This window comes from Cucumis melo, chromosome 6 (assembly GCF_025177605.1).
Source record: "Cucumis melo cultivar AY chromosome 6, USDA_Cmelo_AY_1.0, whole genome shotgun sequence".
NCBI classification, from domain to species: Eukaryota; Viridiplantae; Streptophyta; class Magnoliopsida; order Cucurbitales; family Cucurbitaceae; genus Cucumis; species Cucumis melo.
The window spans coordinates 19,110,527-19,134,285 of record NC_066862.1 but is presented as its reverse complement, the minus strand read 5'-3'; the positions used below and the strand labels follow the sequence as shown (position 1 = coordinate 19,134,285).

At 33.9% G+C, this 23,759-nt stretch overlaps 1 long non-coding RNA gene across 4 annotated transcripts; it reads right to left on the bottom strand.

The window, feature by feature from the left end:
• Window positions 1-601: 601 nt before the first annotated feature.
• LOC107991207 (uncharacterized) lies at window positions 602-3,477 on the bottom strand. 4 transcript variants are annotated; one of them, XR_007822004.1, is made up of 5 exons: window positions 3,338-3,477; window positions 2,938-2,982; window positions 2,680-2,736; window positions 1,226-2,382; window positions 602-777 (listed from the first exon to the last, which is right to left on the bottom strand). It is a non-coding gene; the product is annotated as an uncharacterized LOC107991207 (long non-coding RNA). The 4 variants fall into 4 exon arrangements; XR_007822006.1 differs by lacking the exon at window positions 2,680-2,736 and having other exon boundaries at window positions 1,226-1,329; window positions 1,794-2,382; XR_007822005.1 differs by lacking the exon at window positions 2,680-2,736 and having other exon boundaries at window positions 1,226-2,099; window positions 2,271-2,382.
• Between the last annotated feature and the right edge of the window lie 20,282 nt (window positions 3,478-23,759).

The following is a 23,759-nucleotide window of genomic DNA, read 5'->3' as shown; positions in this document are numbered from 1 at the left end:
AAAAAATTTATATTCAATCACTACAAGAAATTTGGGTTTTAATGACGCAAAATTTGTCTGGTAAATAGTTTCAACGATACAATTTTTGCGTCATTCAAGCCCTAGTCAAGAAAGGCTATTTAACGACAATTCAGAAAAAGTGTCGTTAAATATGCTTAGATGACACCAAGATTGTGTCATTAATATCCTTATCTTGACCCAATAAATATGTCACAATTAACTTTAACTTGACACCAATATATTGTTATCAATACCCTTACATTGACGCTTTAAATGTGTCACTGTTATCTATAACTCAACACCAATATATTGTCATCAATACATTTATATTGACACTTTAAATGTGTCCCATATATCATTAACTCGACATAAAAAAATGTCATTTTTTAGTTGTTGATGACACTTATTTCGTGTCATGTTTTAACGTTTCGCTATGCATAATCATTGTCAAGAAATATGCTCTCATGACACTGTTCTGTGTAAGAAATGCTTATATTACTTGTTTAGCGTCGTTATTTTTCAATTCACAACACATATTTTTCTATCATATAAAGTTCTTATTTCGACATTTTTCTACTGTAAAAAAAATTAAACCAAATGATTCAACATTACCCATATATGTTTAGATCTTTATATTGATAATAAAAATTTAAAGTAAATTGTCGGTAAAAATCAAAAAGATAAATTAACTGTAATACATGATGTATGAACTCATCTAATCAAACTAATGCATAAGTGAACTTGATCGATCTCATGGTCCACGAATTCTTCAAATACCTGCAAATTTGCCAAAAATAAACCTTAGTTAACATTCATTAAGTAAATGTCAAGAAGATTTCACCTTCTTAATAAGCACACAAATAAACTTTTCAAAATAAACCAAGGTAAAAATAAAAGACGAATAAGAGACGCAAAATTGAAATAAAAACACCGACAACATAAGCATAAGCATAGTCTATAAGTGTTGCAAATGTATGTCTCAATATTTACGGACGCATAAGAACAACAAGAACCAACTTAGTTACACAAAACATGCTTCGAATAATACTCATAGCCAAAGAACAAAAAGAATCAACTTCGCTATACAAAAAACTACCCAAATTTTTTGTCAACATTCAAGTTTGCATCAAGTTGAAACTTAAACATAAACTTACCATTCCCTCCAAAGTCATTATTAAACTTAAACATAAATTTAAATGTATATTGACTTATACAATAATACTACCTTCAATTAAACCAAGAGGTATATTCCTCTAACAAAAATCTTTCTTGTTCTTGATACTTTTATACTTCATTTCGGCCTTAGGAACTGGTCTTCTTCTATTCCACCTGATAATGATATAAAAATATTTCATTGACGATTACCTATTATAAAGATAACAAGTTTAGAATTACAAAAAAATAAACTTATGCTACCACTCTGCCATCTATAATATGATCTATCTTTAGAGCCATGTAAGCAATGGTAGAATTACAGAATGTTACAAAAAAGAACCTGCATGGTCTCCTAGTGTGTTTGTCTATCATTAAAAACAAGGGCATATTCTTTTTTTTTTTTTTTTCAGAATGTTACGACATAATACATATTGCTTATACATTTAATACAAGCTTAGTTCTATATGGTCAAAGAATGAAAGGATACAACATTAAGTTGTTTATTCAAATTTTCAAGATCCAGTAATGGCCTCAGAAACCAGTTTCTAAATAAAAACACCCATTATTTAAGTTTTTGGTAAATTAGAAATATATGGAGGAAATGGTGGGTCTGTAAGTTCCTAGCAGAAAATACATACCTCAAGAGGTGTCTACCCATTGGTGTCACACACTAGAATGAAAAGATTGGATCAATAACTTAGTATATGTGCTTCAAATTAAAAAAAACAAGCCAATAAATACATACCTTATTCATTAACATAATACAAACCCTAAATAGAAGTAACATGCTTGGCATTGCACAAGACCATAATCAAGTTGCTGCAAAATGCCAGAGCAAAAAGTTGCAATCTTCCCAGTTCTAGACTGGGCTTGTTGGATTACATCAAGCCCTTTGTAAAGAGGAACAATTCCTCTTTGTTGAATTGCAGATGGCTTCTTAAAACCTTTAAAATGATTGAAATTACAATACAAAACATTGCAAACCAGTTAGAACAACAAATAGTACACAATTACTACTTAAAAATCCATAGAGATTGCTTAATTATTAATTAATAAATAGAAAAAAGAAAACAATTCACAAGTTAAGAAGAAAATAAGTAGTGCTATATATCAACCGTAGACATAGATCCCTCTAAGAAGGCTTAATTTTCTTGTAGGCCCATAAAATCAGAACTGTCATAAACTTCATTATATGAAGTCAAGAAATCTCTTCCGTCAGCTGAAAGTCTACAATGACCAAGAGATAAAAATAAATAAGAAGAAAACTAGAATTAGGAGGTTAAAATACATCATTTTATCAAGATAAAATGATGAAGCTTAATAGCTTCACAACTCAAATTGTCTTGGATGTCGAGAAAAGTTAAAATAGAAAACTGACAACTCATTCATTTTTTAGTCATACTTACGTGCATCAAATTGAGAACCTAAAAAATCAATATTCAAACTTCACCATTGTACATATTCTCAATTTTCAAAAATATATATGTATGTGCATACATATATAATATATAACATTAAACTTACCAGGAGTCAAATGCTCACCATTCAAAATATCAACAACTTTGTACTCAAAGTTTAGCCCTAAAAAGTAACAAACAAGTCTGAAAATTCGTTTAAATTGGTTAAAAATACAACTCTTTTTGTGAGTATAGCTTATTTTGGAATAATTATAGCTAGGTCTTTATTCTCCACTTATTCATATTTACAAAATTTGAATTTTTGTAATTTATTTGATGTTTATACTGACATACTGAAGTCCAATAAAAGAGTAGCATACAATACCTTAAATATGTGGAAAGCAGATCGTTGGATGTTCTTACTGAAATCCTGCTTGGAAAAACCAAGAATATGAAAAAAGCTTGAGCATCCATGGCAAATAATATTTACACCAAATGTTATGAAAAATTGAATAAACACTAAAAGTTGTCTACCCAATCATTGCCTTTAATAGAGTCACAGTTACTTTCAAATTTTGAACTTTTAGATTGTAATACTTCATTATTTGGCAATTCGGAGATTCCAAACAAAATTACGATAGAAGCTAAACTAAAAAAGGAAACATCCGTGAGCATAACAAATGTTTATAGGCTAAAAAAAGAAAGATGAAAATCAAATTGAATATTAATTTGATTTAACAAATTACACTTACATGGCTCAAATCTAAACTCAAGCAAACACTTACAGTTCACTATGACGAAGCACTAGACAAAGGAAGGGAATGACGGAGGAGGGCACGATGGATGGATGGCAGGACAGAGGAATGAATGAGAGGAAGCACCAAAAAGTTGTGAAGAGCATTTGCGTGAGAACGGTTCGTGAGAGGGATGAAAGCCTACAAGATTTTTATTTAAAATCATAATATGTACGAATTAATGAAATAATTGGTTTTTTATTAGGATATTTTTTGAATGACACATAAGTTATGTCATTAATTAACGACGTGCAAATGTTGTCAAGAAAACTCATATTGTGTCAAGAAAAACTCCGCATTTTTATTTTTAACGACATATTTTATTCCCTCTCACCCCCTTTTTTATATTTTTAATGACACATTTTATATTTCAAGTGTCATTAAAACCCATATTTGTACTAGTGAATTGAAATAACAACTCCTATGTCGCCTCCTCTCGCAAAAATCAGAAGCAAAGCTTTAAAAGTAAAAATTTAGAGAGTTGAGTAATAAGAGGAGATAAGAGTTATAGTTCAGGAGAGAAGCGAATTCATAGAGTGCGTATGATTTTCCACTCAACGCAAGCCCTCTACAAGTATAATAAAAAGTATTCTTTCTTCGAATAAAAGTATTCAAAACTCTTCGAAAACTTTAGCCATTTATGACTTTGAAAATAGATTCTTGTGGGAATGAACAATGGCGTTTTGAGTATTAAGCTTGTCGCGTTTTGAACTTAGAAATGTTTTCATAACAAAAAGTATGTGATCAGAGTTGAATGACGAATAAAACTTGATCTTGAAAGTTTAGAAATGCAAGGAGGAAGGTAATTCTTTTATGAGGATTTATGCTTGAGGACAAGCATGATACAGAGAGATGCTTGAGGATAAGCATTATTCTAAAATTAGGGGTGTGATAACTTGTAGAAATACAAGTTATTGTAGCATCTTTTATAGAATAACCAGGCTAAAATGTAGAAGTGTATCAAAATGCCACGATTATATTGAAAAAGCATAATATTTAGTAATACACTTTACATAAGTTTCAGTGTCTTAATGCAGGAATAAAAGAAAAAAAAGAAACTAGTAAATCGCACCCGTACAAATCAAAGGACAATCTTTCACTAACAAAAGTTCATAATACACTCAAGATTAAGACTATGTTACATAGGTCATCCTAATGAAATAGAAATCTAACTAGTTAACTGAGTTACATCTAGTGGTTACTATTTTGTGAGTTACTCGCATGTCACCTACACGAACGCGTTGAATCATTGGGGTATCAAATACAAAGTGAGTCGTATCCATAGTGTTACCAGGATAAGATACCCAACCCTGTCCCTATACTATAGACCCTTTAAGCTATATCTTGAACATTGATCCCTGTATGTCTCTAGAAACTGTTCAAGACTCATCAAATATATAATTTAGGATGTTAGTTTATTGGATAGAGACACGGGTTGTGGTTAATGAACCACTCACCAAGGGAAAACAAACTGACCTTGGTGTAGCTGGCAAGACAAGCTTGTTCCACTGAAACAACCTACTTCAGAAGAGTCATTCGTGGAGAGTTAAGGCATGGACTTATTTGACTACAGTAGAGCCACCGTCACCAAGCCCACCCTTGATTATTTTGAACAATTGTTGGATGGGCAATTGGTGCATAGTGCAGATTATCATGTAATGACAACAATGATAGAGCAAGTTAAAGTCGACAACGATGAATTGAAAAAGATAGTATCCCAACAGTAAGAATTGTTGGAAAAAATCACGGCGAATCAAGATTAGTTGTCTTCCACAGTCTCCAACATCAACTCCTTGGTCATCTTGAAGTTTGAACTAATGTGGCAGATGGAAGAGCAGCGTGATAGGTAATTTAGAGTTTCTAGGGAGTATACCCACATGGTGTTTGTTTAACGTGTGCCCCAGCTTGTCATTCCGCTTGAGTTAGAAGCACCTTTCTTACCAATCCATCAAGAAAATCTTGGCGCTCTTGACCTCGCAAGAGAATTAAATTTGGGGTTGGTTCTACACTTTTTATAAATTACATTTGCCTTTGTAAATTTTGTTCTTTTGTAATCAGCTATGCACTTTACTTAATCAAATTTTATACAAGTCCACCTTTTTCCAATTCATGTGTTATGCTTTTCTTATTGCTTGTTTCGTTCTTGAATTCTTCACGTTCTATCTTTCGTAAGGATAACTTCTATGATGATATTTATGCAATTGCTAAGTCAACTAGTATCTGGCATGAAACTTTCCTTTCTAGTAATCTTTAGGCGAACAAGCTTTACCTGAAACCTCTTTTGTAAATTTTTCTAAGTTCATCTTATCATTCACTTTTTCACAATGAGGTCCTTGCTGCGTTCTAAATTTAGGAGTGTGTGAGGTACGAGCTAAAGCGTTCAAAAAATCAAAAGAATTTTTCTTTTTCATGCAATGGAACTTAAAAAATTCATAAAAAACTAACCAATTCTTTCATTTTAAAATAAAATGAAATAAGAACTCCAATGTTGCCACCTCTCACAAAAAAATAAGAAGCAAAGCTTCGACAAAAATCAAAAGTAAAGTAAATAAGTGGAGACAAGTGTTATAGTTGAGGAGTGGAACAGACTCATAGAAGGCCTATGATTTTCCACTCAACACCAAACACAAAATAATAATAATAATAATAATAAGAATAATAAAAGAGTTTGTTTCATGAAAAGAAAGGAACCAAGAATTTTCAGAACAATAGCCATTTCCTAAAAATGAAAATAAGATTTTCTGGAAATAATCAAGGATATTTTTAGAATTAAGCTTGCCGCGTTTAGAATCTAGAAGTATTTTCAAGTGTAGGCGAGGAAAACATGAAATGCCAGAATGCAAGATGAATTAGAAACGCATTATGAGAAGTTTAATGCAACTTACGAAAGGGACAAATTCTTAGAATCTTGGTGTGATGCTTGAGGACATACATTATTTTAAATTTAAGGGTGTGATAACTTGTAGAAATACAAGTTATTATAGCTTTTTATGTAAAGCCTTATCACATAAGATTGGAAGAAAATGCAAGAAAAAGAAGAAGAATTGATTAACTTGTGTATCACAAAATGCAAAAGAACTTTATCCCTGTTCTATTGCATTTTACTTGTTTTATCATAGAATTTAAGACAAAAAAAAGTATAGCCCAGCGATAGAACGTTAGACGAGGAGATGCATGCAACCAACAATGCGATAAGCATAACAAACTAGGCAATCGAAGCAGTAGCATACAAATTTGGTTAGCACGAATGTCAGAAAAAGGACAAAAGGACGATTGCGCGGCACTGATATACTTTTATCAGGGCATTAATGAGGCGTGGAATGTCCTGTCAACATCACTACCCACCTATAAATAGAGGCTTATACTTTAGACTCAAGTGTGCAAAATTTAGATTCATGGAGCAAGCTCACCCTTTCTTCATCATTCATCCTTTCTATGGTGAATTTTAGGTGATAGCTTAGAATAAGAGATAGAGAGATATATTTTTCCTACTATTTTCCTTGATCACAATAGGCAAAAATCAAAGCCAAAGAATAGAGAAATCATACTATAAGGCTCAATTCATTTCTTTGTATTCCATTTTGTAATTTTTATATATTAAGTTGTAAGGTTGACTCTATAGCTGAGAGGCCTAAGATAATCGCATTCTCCCATTTCTCTTTTACTCTTCCCTTTCAATGCATTTAATTTAGTTTCTGAACAATGTAATGTATTATTAATATTAGAGAATCTGGGTATGTGTTTTGTAAGTTATGTTCAGCTAAACGTGGAGAACCCGTATTATTAATATTAGAGGAAAACATGTTCACCTGACAAGCGAGAACCCGTATTTAACTAAGAGGATGATGAAGAGATTGTTGCAATACAATCTCATGGCCGAATTAATTCTACGCACAAGTTACAAAAATGTTAACATGTGTCGCGAAAGCACCGAAAGGATGCCCGACTTAATTTAGGATGAATTTCTCATAACGCTTATATCTAATTAGATACAAATCATAGCTTAACTTTAAGTATTTGAATCCCAAGGGGCAAGGAAGTCTGGCGAAGGCACCGAGAGGACGGTGGCCTTAATTATGAAGTTAATATATGTTTTGCATCGCCTCAAGTTACTAATGCACAATACATTATGATTAATTAGTTAAATATTCTTTCATGACATGCCTGCTACATGAGTTCACACTTCATTACGCCCTCCGATATTGCCATGATCATCTTGCATTGCCAATTGAACCTTAGTGTATATAGTTAGGATAAACATATTGTGCATATTTATACTGTATAAAGTATACCGCATAGGTTTAGTTGCAAAGTAGATTAATTAATAGAAACACCAATTTCCGGAGTTCGACCCTGAACTTACCAAGAAACATCTTTTCGCTTACACTTAGGCGACATTGAGAAAAACTTGTATTACATAAATAAAATTAGAAATCAGCAACGCATAGGTAGGACATGCATCTTTTATCGCATCATCCTATTTTAGTCGCTCATTAAGTCGCTCACTTAGAGCCTAACATGACACATCTACGAATGACTAGCATAAGCAATCAGTGACTATGGGGGCCAAACGATAATTTTGGCCTAATTGTATTTGCAAGCAATTTGTGTCATTGCATTGTTGAATGGTTATATCTAATAGACACACAAATATATCTACTATCACACCCCTCTTGAGACCATCCCAGGCGACCCAGATAAGGTGTGGATCTAGGCTCTTAACGCCTACCTTATCGCGAGATAAAGCATTGGGCGCCTAGGAAGCTAAATTACCTTATCTCTTTAACGCGTACCATAGAATTGGTTAGTTTAGTGGAATACTTTATTCTATAAAACGCTTAGACCCTAACTTGTCACTATAACGCCTAACTTTTGTACCGCATTAACTAATTCTACATAAGGCATGCAACGTGTCAAATGACTAATTCATGACAAATACGTTTGAAAGTGGAAAATCACTAGAAGGGAAATACTTCATAACAACATAAGAGTTTTCACAAAATAGTTTAAGTATAAATAACTTAAGTACAAAATATCCCCTTCCCACCCAACTAGTATATATGCTATGTGACAGAGCTAGTGGGTGTCACTAACAATGATGTAATGCAACTATGGCACATAGGGGATCAAGACAAAAAATCAAATGCTAGATGTTCTTAGCTACCTAAGGAGATGAAAAACAAAATATTTGAAAGATTAGACAAAATGTTTAGTGAGTGGGGATTTTCATCAACACATTTACTTGAATAGTAGGTTTTTATGAATACAACGAACAAATCATATACTTAAAATTCATTTCGCAACCACAATGCTTTTTAAAAGAGTATGTGTTCTATATTCGAAAAACATTTCATTGCTTCAAAAAAATTTCAAAACATTAGAAATCCACATCGCTTGGTTCACAAACTTCACTTTGGAAATTCATCTTTCTCGCATAAATTGTTTCAAAATAAATCATATCGCTTAATATTCAAAGTTTTAGAAAAATATATGAATCACCTTACTTGAAATGTTGTTAAAATTTTCATCGCTGAGTTGTAGCTATGTGAAGTAATCTCATCACATTTAGTGAATGCCACCAATTCCATTACACATAATGCGTCTTCCAATGCTAGATCAAAAAGCAAGCAAAAGACATCTTATACCAGATCATACAACATGTATGATCTATCTTATACCAGATCACGAAGCAAGTGTAAGGCACCTCACGCTAGATCACAAAGCAAGCGTAAGGCTTTATTCATCACATAGGGTACTAAAACATGTCGTAAAGCATAAATCATAATCATTTTTAGAACATGCTCATTTATAAATCATAGCAATATTAAATAAACATTAATTCTCAAGATTTCAAAGATGATTTGAAAACGATTGGAGTTTCAAAACGTTTTAAAACCATTCATAGTGAAGTTAAAGTTCTCTTATGGCTTAAGCACTTGACTGAACTCCTCATAAACTTTGAACGCGAGAGTAATATGAGAAAACCTGTTTAAAGTCTTGCAATTCCTTCAACTCTTACTTAGCTCAAAATTTGGATTAAGCTCTTAAAACTTTCTCGAAACTCTGTTATTTACTTAGCTCAACATTTCAAGACCAAAATGATTACTTTTGCTTGGCGGTGAACTTCAATGAATCGTGTACTACCCCATAGCTCTTTCATTGTCATAATTGTAATCATAGTATGCGATAGGATCAGAATGCTGACTTACTGGACATCGCCTTTAGATATAAAAATGACGTCAATTACCTTCTTATTAAGAAAGCTCTAGCCACCAATTACCAGAATGCATAGCAACTTTCTTAACGCTTGATCAAAATGCCTCATCCCGTCAAGTTCCGAGAAACACTTCTACTTTAACCGCATTGAATCTTATAGCGTAGCTTAGAAGGCGACCAAGGTCTCACAACTACTACCTCCTTATTGAAATTTTGTCTTTAAAATTTAGTAACTTAAGTGAAAGGTTAAGGATAATTGGTCTTCATAAGTTTTTTGCTTTCCTACATAGGCTCCTCAACACCATGATTATTCCATAACACTTTAACCATGGAGATAACCTTTATTCTCAACACATGCTCTTTTCTATCTAATACATACAAAGGTCTTTCTTCATACGTTAAGTCTTCCTTTATTTCTAAAAGTTTCTTGAAGCACATACAAAGAATCTGAAACATACTCTTACAACATGGAGACATGGAAGGCATTATGAACACTAGACAACTCCGCGGGAAACTCTAACTTGTAAGCCACTTGTCCCACGTATGCTAGAATTTCATAAGGTCCTATATGTCTTGGACTTAGCTTTTCTTTTCTTCCAAACCTGATCACACATTTCCAAGGTGATAACTTGAGGAAAAACATATCTCCAACCTCAAATTCTAAAGCTTTGCGACAATTATCTACATAGCTCTTTTGCCTATGGGGCACAATTTTCAAATTTTCTTAATGAACTTAATATTTTCTTTCGTAACCTTAACCTAGCCTATATAACTTTCTCTTGCCTATTTCCTCCTAGCAAATTGGTGCTCTACAACACTTCCCATATAATGATTCATAAGGTGCTAGACCAATGCTAGAGTGATAACTGTTGTTGTAAGCAAATTCAATTAGTGACAAGCATTCTTCCCGTCTCCCTTTAGACTATAGTTGTAAACTCTAAGCATATCCTCCAATGTCTGAATAGTCTTTTCATATCGACCATCTGTCTAATGATGAAATTGTTGAATTTTATTTCCTAAAACTCGTAGATAGTAAATGTAATCCATTGATTGTTATTAATAAAGTGTTATTATTATAGTTTCAATAAGCGTTATTCATTATACTATTAGTTTTGTCTTAATAACCTAAATCCAATAAACTAACATCTTAAGTTGTTTGATAAGTCTTGAATAGCATGTAGAGACCTACAGGAATCAATGTTTGAGATATAGCTTAAAGGGTCTACAGTATAGGAAAATGCTCGGTACCTTATCTTGGTAACACTATGGATACGACTCACTTTGTATTTGATACAAAAAGAATGATCCAACGCATTCGTATAGGTGACTTCTGAATGAGGGTATCCTATGCAATGAGTTTGTATAAGATCGGACCACGAAATAGTAACCAATAGATGTAACTTCGCTAACTAGTTAGGTTTCTATTTCATTACACTACTACAAAAAAGGGTTTACTTGATGTTTTTTACCTGTCAAGTATTCGTTTACTTGATGCTTTTCAATGTGCCAAGTAATCTAGTGTCAAGAATATGAGAGGTTTTTCAATGTGTCAAGTAATCAAGTGTCAATACTTGATGCTTTTCAATGTGTCAAGAAATCAACATGGAGGGACAAATGGAGTCATTAGCGTTGGAAATCTTCGTCGACCTCGAATTAGTGAGCAATAAGGGAAATGCCAATTTTGGTGTGAGAACGATTGACGACCAGTTGTGTGGGAATGTCCATTGTGCGAGAACGACCGACGACCAGTCGTGCGAGAACAATCGATGATCTGGAGCTCGGGTGGTGGAGCGAACGACCGTGTGATTGGAAAATTTTGGGAAAGGGGAAGAAAGAATTTTCATGAAATTAAGGGAAAAGGAGAAATTTGGGGAAAAAGTGGAACTTTTTGTTTTTGAAAAAATGGAGAAAAGAAAAATATTTAGCCATATGTATTACTTGACATTTATAAAACTAATCTTGAAGCTTTTAATATGTTAAGTATTGAAAAAAATACAAAAATTATGCATTTTTCCACATTTTGTTATTCTTGACGTTTTTTATTTTACTTAAAAGTTTTTATTAGAATTGTCAAGTATTTCAAAACAGAAAGCGTTAAGTATTGTCAATTTTCTAGTAGTGTTAAGATTACCTAGGTAACTTAGTCTTAATCCTGAGTGTATTTTGAACTCCTGTTCGCGAGAGATTGTTCTTTGATTTGTACGGATAAAAGTGGACAGATTGCCAACTCAAAATGCTTGTAATTTTGGAGACAAGATCGAGTGGGGAGCTGGGAACATAATCACACAAGATGAAATTCACTCCTTCTCGACTTTAGGGTAAGTAGATGAGTATTCACTTAAATTGTGCCTTCGGGACTTGAAGAAAGGGCTCTACCCTCTCTACGGCACAAGAGGGGGTTTCTGTTTAGTGGTTGAACGATAAACAGGTTGTTCACTAGAGGAGTACTAGTATTTAAGGACTAGAAGTAACCAAAGGGTAAAACAGTAATTTGATCCAGTTGGTGTTATGAACACTTGTGACGGACTAACTTACTGGTATTAGTCTACATCCGTGGACACAAAAATATATCTATAATGAGTAGAGTTCTGTTGTGAGTCTTTACTGGAGTGTACACACAGTTAACGAATATTGATTAATATGGATAATGACTTTAGCCAATTAACCTCATATCATGTAACTTTTGATCTATAGGTTCATTAGGTCCTCTTCCTAGTTCATAAATGGTAATAAGATTTATTTCTATTGGTTATAATTTGAAATGTTCAAATTTACTTTAGAAATTAATATAATATATGGTGATACAGTATAGTATAAAGTTTATATTTTAATTAAACTTTATTATATAAATTTAATTTTGGATATGATTCAAAATTAATTTATGAGAGAATAAAATATTTGAATGAGTTCAAATATTAATCTAATGTGAATTAGATGAATATTAATTTAATGTGAATTAGATTCATATTAAAATTATAAGTTAAAGTTTAATGTGTATGTGATACACATTGAACCTATAAGTTACGAGAGAAATTTATATTTGAATATGATTCAAATTTGGATTATATTAAATATAAGATATTTAATATAGAAATTTATTAATTGTTTAGTTTAATTTTATTTAAGGGGTCTTTTAAAAAATATAACAAAGCGACAAAGTATTTACACTGTATAGAACAATTCCAAAAACGGGAAAAGCCTAGAGGCCCACCGTGTAAAATATCAAAAATGCTCCGTCAACCTCGCCATCAACAACGCGCGCGTAATATATTTACTACACTATCATTTAGATTTGGCTATTGTTTGGTGCACGATTGTTTAGATATGGCTATGATTTATTTTTTCAATTCTATCGTTTAATTTGGTTACACAATCGTTTAGATTTGGACTCAAATCTAAACGATTTTTTTTTCAAAATTTGGTTACATGATTGTTTATGTTTGACTAAACAATTTTTTAAATTCTTTTGCTACACGAATGTTTAGATTTGTTTACACGATCGTTTAGATTTGTTTAAACGGTCGTTTAGTTTTGGCTAAACGGTTTTTTAATTCTTTTAGTACACGATCGTTTAGATTTGTCTACTCGATGATTTAATTTTTTGTACACGATCATTTACATTTGGCTACTCCAATCTAAATGATTTTTTTCAAGATTCTATATACATGATCTTTTAGATTTTGCTATTTCTTGTACATGGTCGTTTAGATTTCGTTACCCAAATCAAAACGACGTAAAAAAAAGAAGATGAAAAGAATAAAGACGATAGAAAGAAATCGCAGCAAAAAAAAGAAGAGGAAAAGAAGAAAGACGATGAATCGCAGCGAGGAGGAAGACGATGAAAGAATCGCAATCAGAAAAAGAAGAAAGGTGGAAGGGCAAACCTTGAATATTTAAAAAATGGTTAATTTCATGGGTTTTGTTACACGGGCCGTAAATAGTTTGGTGTTTTGTTACATTTATGAAAGTTTTCCTTTATTTAATTAAATTAATTAAATTAAAACTATAGGTTATGCGAGAGATATTCATTTAAATTTGATTTAAATGAAATATAATTAAATATGATTTATTTAAGGGGTCTTTTCAAAAATATAACAAAGCGACAAAATATTTACACTGTATAAAACAATTTCAAAAATGGAAAAAGCCAAGAGGCACACCGTGGAAAATACCAAAAATGCCCTGTCAGCCACGTCCTCAACAACGCGCAGAATATATTTGGTATACGATCTTTTATATTTGGCTATTGTTTGGTACATGATTGTTTAGATTTGGTCGTTCAGATTTAGTTACACCATCGTTTAGATTTGACTAATTTGGGTAGTCAAATGTAAACGATTTATTTTTTCAATTCTCTGTACACGATCGTTTAGATTTGGCTACCCTAAATCTAAACTATTTTTTTCAAGATTTGATACACGATTATTTAGATTGGCTAAACGATTTTTTTTAAGATTCTTTTTGTACACGATCATTTTTTTTTCATACACGATCATTTAGATTTGGCTACCCTAATCTAAATGATTTTTTTTCAAGATTTTATACACGATTATTTAGATTGGCTAAACGATCTTTTTTAAGATTCTTTTTGTACACGATCATTTTTTTTGTACACGATTGTTTAGATTTGGCTACCCCAATCTAAACGATTTTTTTAAGATTCTTTGTATAGGATTATTTAGATTTGGCTACTTTTTTGTACACGATTATTTAGATTTGGCTACCCAAATCGTCCTTTTTTATAGTCTCTTATATTTATTACATGATCTAGAATAACGAAATAAGAAAGTTTGAAAAAAAAAATAATACACGATGAACCAAATAACATTTTGGAAAAAAAAAGAAGAAGAAAAGAAACAGACAAAGATGGAAAAAAAAAAAGCTTTTATATTTATTACATGATCTTGAACAACCAAAAGAAAGTTTGAAAAAGAATAATACACGATGAACCTAATAACAGTTTGGAAAAAAAATAGAAGAAAAGAAACAGACGATGGAATAGATGAAGATGGAAGAAAAGAAAAAAAAAAAGAAGAAATACGATGTAACAGAAGAAGAAGGAAAGAAAGACATAAGGGGAAAATTGGAGTATTTAAAAATAGCTTACTTTATGGGCTTTGTTATACGGGCCGTAAATATTTTATCGGTTTGTTATATTTATGAAAGTTTCTCTTTAATTAATTATTAATTTAATTAATTAATTTGACATTTTTATTAATTTAATTTATTAAATTAATAGGAAACGTGAGAAAACCTTCCCATGTTCCTATATTCTCTCTAACTTCTCTCTTCTTCGATGAAGGAGTTAATACGTACTGTAAAAGAACAGAGTTTTTTTACAGATACTTAATTTGCCTAGGCATTCTCAAAAGAAAATCCTTTAAAAAAAATGTCCTTCCAATTTTGGTTACCACAAACCAAGATCTCTAGCTTAGAGAATAGGAAGGTTTCCGAGTGGTGGTGCCCCAATTTGGTAATTGATAGATCTAGAGTTGTTAACAAGAGTAGTGCCTCTTATGCCCCTTCTATGTAATTTCATATTTCTTTTGAAAGCATGCTTAGCATAGAAATTAGTTTCTTTGCCAATGTAATGGTATTTTTAGCTTCCCAAATTAAATTTGAGTTAATGGTTCTGCTTAATTATTCCGCTACATAAGGCTTGGGCTCTCATCCCTTGAAAAATGCAGTACTACAATGCAGTTTGGTTCCTAACGCTTCTTGTAAGAGTGACCAAAACTTTAAAGTACATTGTGAATCTCTGTTAGAAACTATGGACACTGGGGCTCCATTCTGACTTATAATCTTATCTACATAAAGCTTGGCCAATTTGTCCAAATGAAAAGGTTGCCTTCCTGGGGATAAAACGCAATGTCTTGGTAAATCTATCCACGATGACCAAAATTCCATCTAAGCCTCTAGGCATTTTGGGTAGTCCAAACAAGAAATCCATTGTGACATGTTCCCGTTTCCACTCCGGACTAGGCAATGCACATAATAACCCTATAATCTTTTGGCATTGCGATTTAACTTGTTGGCATATCAAACACGTAGCCATAAATTCAACTATCTCTTATCCAATACTTGACCACTAATAATAAGCCTTCAAGGTCCTATACATTTTTGTACTACTAGGGTGCATAGTGTAAGTCAAACTATGCGCTTCCTCCAAAATACTTTCTTTTAACACTTTGTCTCTTGGAATGCATAAAGTTTTCTCTTTAACCAACGTGCCATCTTTCCTAAATGCATAATCTGAACACCGCTCACATCTAACTTCTTTAGTCAACTTCATCAACTTAGGTTCTTTGAATTGTTTCTTAATAATCTCTTTTTCAAGTTAGGCTTAACTTGAAAACGTGCGACCAAAATCACCTTGTAACTTCTCAATTCCTTTGATACAACTACTTTTCCATCGCTCATCTGACTAGAGCTTTTCCTAGTCAATGCATCAGCCACAATGTTGGCTTTTCCAGGGTGATAGGTAATATTGCAATCATAATCTTGGATTAATTCCAATAATCATCTCTGCCTTAAGTTCAACTCTTTTTTTTTTTTTTTTTTTATCCAAGATGTACTTCAGACTTAGGTTTAAGCAGTGAAGTTTTTAACTACTAACTCCTTAAATGCAAGATAGGATGATACGACTCGCATGAAGCACAAGCTTACGTAACCGCCCACCTTTCCCTCCTTTACTTGGCTTCAACGCCTAACAACTTGAAGAGGAAAGACTTAAAATGTAAGTCAATGATTTAGTGAGTGATGGGTTTGGGAAATACCCTTCAGAGAATACAACATTTTCAAATATCATAACCACAAGGTCATTTTATATACAAATATATAGATCTCATCGCCTCAAACATAATTACAAGTTTTTAATGCATTAAACATAATCACAAACATAGCAAGAATTCCAGGCGGTTCAAGTCATCAAGCAATCACTACTCATCATTGAGGCTTGGGATTCTCCCATTGCTTGGACTTGGGCTTCACTTTCACTAGCTCTCGTCGCCTAGACCTAGGATTCACATTCACCAACATCACGCGATGGACCTAGGATTCACATTCACCAACATCACGCGATGGACCTAGGATCCACTTTCACCAACATCACGCGATTTTCCAGTGATTTCCACCAACGTCTCGTAATACTCATTCTTTCTCACACCTAGGATTCGCTTTCACCAGCATCTCATCGCCAAAACTAAGATTTACACTTACTAGTGTCACGCGATGGAGCTGGGATTCACTTTCACCAGCGTTATACGATAGATCAAACCATACCACATCGTACAGTCATCACAAACTACAACAAGGGAATATTAGCTTTAAAGCTTTTCATATAACACACTGTAGCACATTAGTAATAGTTCTAGCAATAATATTAAACATAATATTACAAAGATTCATAATCAATTATAAACTTTACTTTTAATGACAAAAGAATTATTTATTCATTTACAAGATCATTTATGAAATAATTGCTTTATTCATGCAAAACCAGGATCACTCACGAAAATACTTAGTCTAAACTCTTTCTCCCTTTGGCTTTCAGCTTCTTCTTCTTATTCAGTGGTTCTTCTCAACTAGTCGTTCAACACCCAAAACTCTCTTAAAGCAATTTATCAAAATGTCTAACATCTCATGTCCTTCTTCTTTTGACCTCGTTGATCCTCCTATTTATAGTGATCTTTCGTATCTAAAAGTCATCTACACACTTTACACGTGTCATATTCCCATTTTTTCGTGCTATACAACCAACCCAAACTTGACATGTAAGCCAACATTAGCTACGAATAGACACTTTCCTTGAGACGCCAACCTTATCTCCTTAGAAAGCTGAACTTTCTATCGTTTGACTTTCTTCTCGATAAGCTATAAAACATTTACGTCACCTCAGAAGGTTGTCCAATCACCTTATACAGATGTCTAAGCTCTCATCAAAACGCCTACCTAGTCGTGACCAAACTTAGGTGTAAGCGCTTCTCCGCACTACTTCATCCAATGCCTAGTTCTTAGCATCTGTCACGACCTTCTTCCTCGTTAGCTAATCTCATCGCATCGCTTGCTCTAACGCGATAGCACTTAGACTCAATTGCTTCTCTCGCCTCATCTTATCTTCCATCACATCCTTCTTCACAAAATACCTCTTACTAACACTTCGCCCAACGTGACTCTTCTCAACGGGGCTCCTCTTCTACATAATTTTCTTTTGGATCCAAGCCTCACAATAAACCTTTTCCCCTCATTTTATTTTACACAAAAAAACACACACACACCCCTATTTCATTTCCTCTCATCTCTTCAAACCTCTATTCATTGAGTTCTTAGTTTTTATGTTTTTATCACCTTTGAATCTTTCAAGCAATATTATCCAAAGTAGAAAGGTGTTTTTTCGTTTGACGATCAATTTAGTGAAACTTGATCGAACCTTCTCTATTGGTGTTTTATCTTGGGGAAATCAAAACTACTAGCATAATCAAGGATAGAGTCGTGTGAAACGTATTAAAGAGAGTGAGCTCCTCTCGAGTAACAACAAAAGTAACAGATAGTAAAAACAATATTTAAAATACTAAGAATTGATAACCCAGTTCGATGCCCCAACATCTACATCTGGGGGTTCTTTGGCCCATAGAATGAGATCATATATTACCATGTGAAAGGATATATGAGTACATGATAATGGCCTACTGTACTAGCATCGACACAGAACACTATCAAGCTATACATAATGAAACATAATATACTAATACACAATTCAGAAATAAGTTCACTAAGATTGCCACATGTACATCAGAAGATAGCTCCCCCTGAATTCAATGTCACTAGACTGTGATATTGTCAAGTACCCATTGACCATTTATCACCTCTTCGAGCAAAAACTCTTTTTCCTCAACAACAGTTTCAGAAGATCTATATCATGTAAGGTGAACTCACCAAAACTCAACACGATCAACGACTGCAATTATGTATTGATCACCTTCTGTTTCAATATGTAGTATCTTTCATAATCTAAGTTTCTACATACAGAAATCGAAAGACCATCGTGCAGTAGATAGAGCCAAATCCAAAAGGCCAAGAACCCATCGAAAAAAGTGTCCAATCCAAACAAATCATAACAGCTAATAGCTTATGCACATCAAACCACATCCAATTAATATAATTAATTAAATAAAAGAAAATGAGACCAACACACTAACAAAATGGGAATGCAAAACTAATTAAAATGGAAATTAGGTTTTGTTTCTTGCTATTTCTAGGAAATTTAAAAACCCAAACTATGCTTTTAATTTCTATAATAAGTTTTATCGGCCATTATATTTTCTCTTAATATAAAGCACATGACAGAGTGCGTGCGGAGATAGTATTTGACAATTCAAATTACCTTGAAAATAACATGACACTAATATTTAATAACATTTAAATGATGTTTACAAAGTTTGAATATTAAATTTTAGGGTACTTTAATGATTTTGAAATGATTAAAATCACTTTTATCATATTAAAATTTAAGACGAACAACAAATATCGATTGAATCAACCAAATGAAACTAATTGAGCTGACTTTAATCGATGGGCTTAAAGATATATATTGGTGAAAGATTATAATAAGGCTCGAAATCACCAATCATATTAGCCTCACCTCTCCCTCAACCATCGTTTCTATACTCAAGATCTTTCCTATGTCCTTGGGCTCCTCTATGCCGAAACAATCAAACATGTAGTCCCATGTCATTTCTTTGTTATTCAAAAGCAAAGGGTTCTAATTATAGATTTCTGTACGGAGGACAAGGAGTGCTTAGATACAAGAACAATAAAAATCGTGCATATACCATTACTCTACCTATTTCTAATTTGATCAAGGGCCAATGTTGACTTCTTGTTGATGTTAATATGTTTTACAAATGTGTCATGTGTGTCTTTATATATCGTTTCCTTTGTTTATGAATTTCACCATAAAAGTATAAAAAGTTGTTTCGAAACAAACTCAACCATCAATAATTAAAATGAAAACTATAGGAGTTTTTGACACACATAATTTGCTATATTAGTATGTGTTTATAATTGCAAAGTACTTTAGTATGGGTTTAGAAAGCTTATGTGTGTGATGCAAGATATATTTTGGTATGGGTTTAATTTGACTATTATTTTTTACTTCTTTTCTTTTTTGGTGTAATACAAGTAGTGGTATGTTAGATATCAAATTTTACAAATAGAAATTAAACAAAAAATTTTGTTTAACAACATTTGATCTTCTTATAACTTCTTTTTTTCTTTCTTAAGAAAACTTGAATTTGGCATGCTTGGATTGCCCAGAAAAAATTGTCTTTCGAAAAAACTATTTTACTTTAAACATTTATATAAAAACCGTTTAAAATAAAAGCACTTATGTATTAGGTTACATTTTCACAACATTATTTGTTTGCATAAATTTGTTTGATTTGCTATCATTATAAGTGTAAACTTATCTTTCGACGCCTAAAAGCGTTGGCCTAGATCCAAATGCATGTCGACAAATGATACGTCGACGCTGATAATTCGTTAGTAGTGTCTTCGAAAGAAAGAAAGGTGTCGGGAGATCTTTTATCGATACCCAAAACAGATAATCAACATATACACCCAATTGTCAATGATCTCCAGTATGCCGTCAACACAATTAGTTGTTTCCAACGATGTATTATAGGTATTGACACAAGCTATTTGCCAACCATACTTGTTCGTTGTCAGTAGATAATTCAACAAATTACCAATTTAATATATGTTGAATCTCCCAACATGGCCGTTGGAAAATATATTGTAACGACCCAACTCCTTATACTGAATCGAAGTCATTACTAAATATAGAACAAGTGGTTTAAGTCATAAAATTTATTAAAAACGCATAAGGTTTAAGAAATTTTATTTATGAAAATTTAAACAAGGTAGTTATGCAAAAGGTGTAATGCGTTCTAAAGTCCTACTCGGGCCCTATCTACATAAAAAGATGATAAGTAATGAAAATTACTTAAACTCAAATACGAAAGTCTGAAATAAGGATAAGCGGAAGCAGTAGTCCCTATGGCCCTCCACGGTCACTTCGGGTCGCTCGCCAGCTTGCCCTTGCCCTTGCCTCGTCCTCTACCTGAAAACATAAAATGAAGAGAGTGAGTATAAAATACTCAGTAAGGGACCCACTACTAGTCCCACTAGGTGCCTGTTAACTTCCTGTCAGAGTCCTGTAACTGGTACCCAATTTCTGGCACGTTCCCGAACACGTGCAACATGCGCTCCCGTAGGAACGTAACTCTGGTCTTCGGTGCCCCGGGGGACACCTAGGACAGTCGGGATGCGAGGACCCCGTCGAGTCACTCGAGTCATATCTATATCCATGCTAGACTGGTGTCCCGTCGGACCACACAGTCCTCAATAGGTGGTGATCCCGAAGGACACCCATGCAGGTACGACTCTAACAGATTAAGCTAACAGGTACCCTAATTGCAGTATACATACACATGGCATCAGCATATAACATATCACATAAATCATCTCTACACTCTCCGTCTCGACATTCGTCGTATAGCCATAACAGCTCTCGCCACACATAACAGGCTATAGTATAACCATATCGTCATTTGCATCATACTAACATTTATCTCAGGTATCGTACTGTCTAATCCTTAACATGAAAAATTGGAGCATACATAGTCTCATACTTCTAAACATGGAGCTAGTAGTAGAATCTCTTACCTGGAGATTTACTTGTCGAGTCCTAACCGCGAGGCAGTACGCTTTCCAAGCGACGAGGTCCTAACTGTTTAATATGCCAAAATTCGTAATTAGGTCGCCAACGACTAACGGTTCAAGACTCATTTGAAATAACTTACCCTAGAAAGAGGTTGTAGTGCTCTAGCCCCTACTGAAGAAATCCCGCGCTGCAGCAATTACTTGGTCCAAGACGTCTCTTAAGGAAAATAATTTAATTTAGTCCCAAATTAATTTAATTAACGTCCGAAGCATGGAGTCTTACTGGGAAATGCCACAATAATTAATTAAATTACCAAAATTTAGGTGGATGGAGCCAAATTAGTCTTGGCGGCTCGGCTGGAAGAGGACAGGGACCGGCTCGGCTTGCAACAGGGATTTACGCGTGCGGCTCGGCTTGCAACAGGGATTTACGCGTGCGGCTCGGCTTGCAACAGGAGGGAGACGCGGCTCGGCTACGCAGAAGCGCGCGGCGCGGCTTCACACGCGGACGCGGCTCACACGCGGATGCACGCGGGCGCAGGTCGGGTTCCGGAAGATGGCGCGCGTCGGTTCGGGTCGCGGGGCGGGTTTTCGGTCGGATCTTTGCGCGCGAGGCGTCGGCTTTCGGATTACGGGTGGCGCGGCGGCTGCTGGTGGTCCGGCTACCGCGGCTTCGCTCGGCGACGGCTGCAGACTTGCGTTTCGGCTGCGCTTGCGTCGGATCGAAGCAGCGCGACTCGGCTGGCTGACGGGTTGGCTGCGGACGCGCGAAGGTGGCTTCGACTCGGCTTCGGGCGTGCGAGAGACGGCTGCTCCGACGGACGCTCGACTGCGCAGATCGGCTTGGACGATTCTTCCGACGCGGCTGGAAGCTCGGCGACGGCTCGGTTTCAACTGCAGGCTCGGCTGCGCTGCTGAACAGAGAGGGGGATGCTTGGCGGCTCGGGTTCGCGGCGGCGGCGGCGGCGGCGTGCGGCGGCTAGGGTTTCAAAAATAAAAATTTTCCTTTTTCTTTTTCTTTTCCCCCCTTTCTTTCTTTGATTTTTTTTTCTCTTCCTCTTTACGCACGAGTCCCAAGGCCTTTTTATAAGAAAATTGACTCTTTTCTTTTCCTTTTAAAAACCCAAAACAACCCCTCCTCTCTCTCTCCAAATCTCACCAAAACAACCAACTTTAGTTTAATAAGGGCTTCCCTAATTATTTCCAATAAAATAAAAATAATAAAATAAATAAATAAATAAAATAAAAAAAATGATACTTATTATCCTAAACAAATAAGGATTCCCAACCTTAATTACTTCGAGAAAATCAAAATGGTAAGGTTCTTCCAATAAATTTAAAATTCCCATAACCACACTTAATATTAATGACAATGGACAAAACAAAAAAGAAATATCGAATTTGTTGGGCGTTACATATATTATCTATCGACGATATTTCCTGACCGTTTTGTTCATTAGGAGTTTTTCTAGTTTATCAATTTTCTAAAAATATATCCTATTATTTTAACAATATTGTTTATCAAGAAAATATCTGAAAAATAATTAATATTGAACCAAATATTATTTGAATGATTTATTTCGTGCTTGTCACTCCTTTGTAGTATTCCATAACACAACATTATATCCACACATAAATATTAATAGTTCCAAAAAACAATTCCATATATAAAGCAATTCTTTCATAACACATAACATTCCATATAACTACATGGTGTAATCACATGGTAGTCTTCTTAAAAAAAAAAAAAAAACATGACATTAGGTTCACCCCTAAATACCAAGAGTTTTTTTTTTTTAAAAAAAAAAGAAAAAAGTACATATGCTTGAGAGTCGCTTTGCTTGTGACACCAAATTTCTCGAGTTAATTATGAACTTCAAATGCACCTTTAACACGGTCTAAAATAACATTAAGTTAAGTTTAATTAATATTATGATTAGCAACATTGACAAGGAAGTAACAAAATAATTCCCACCACCAACACCCCTCCCCTCCTAAAAAATTTCAAACCAAACTTCTAGAATGTGTCAATTAACTAAAGACCCTAGACACACAAAGTATGAACTTTTCTAAACAAGTAGTAAAACGGCCCCTCACCCAAATTTCACAAGAGCCAGGTAACAAATGCAAACCAAAGCATTCTAAACTCATGTCAACATCAACAAAGAAGTACCAAAACAATTACGGTCACCCCCTCCCCAAACTTCAAACCAAACTTTTTGAATGTGTGTTACAATTAACTAAACACCATCGACACACGAAGTAGGTATAAGAATTGAGTATAATTATAATTTTGTTTTTTGAATTAAAATAATTTTTAATTATAATTTTGTTTTTTGAATTAAAATAATTTCTTACGGAAAGGAGATTCAATCTTTAAATTAACTTCCTTGAATATTACTCTTGAAGGAATAATGGGGTAATCTCTAACTCATGGCCTTAGAGACTCTCTAAAAATATATGCAATGTTTAGATT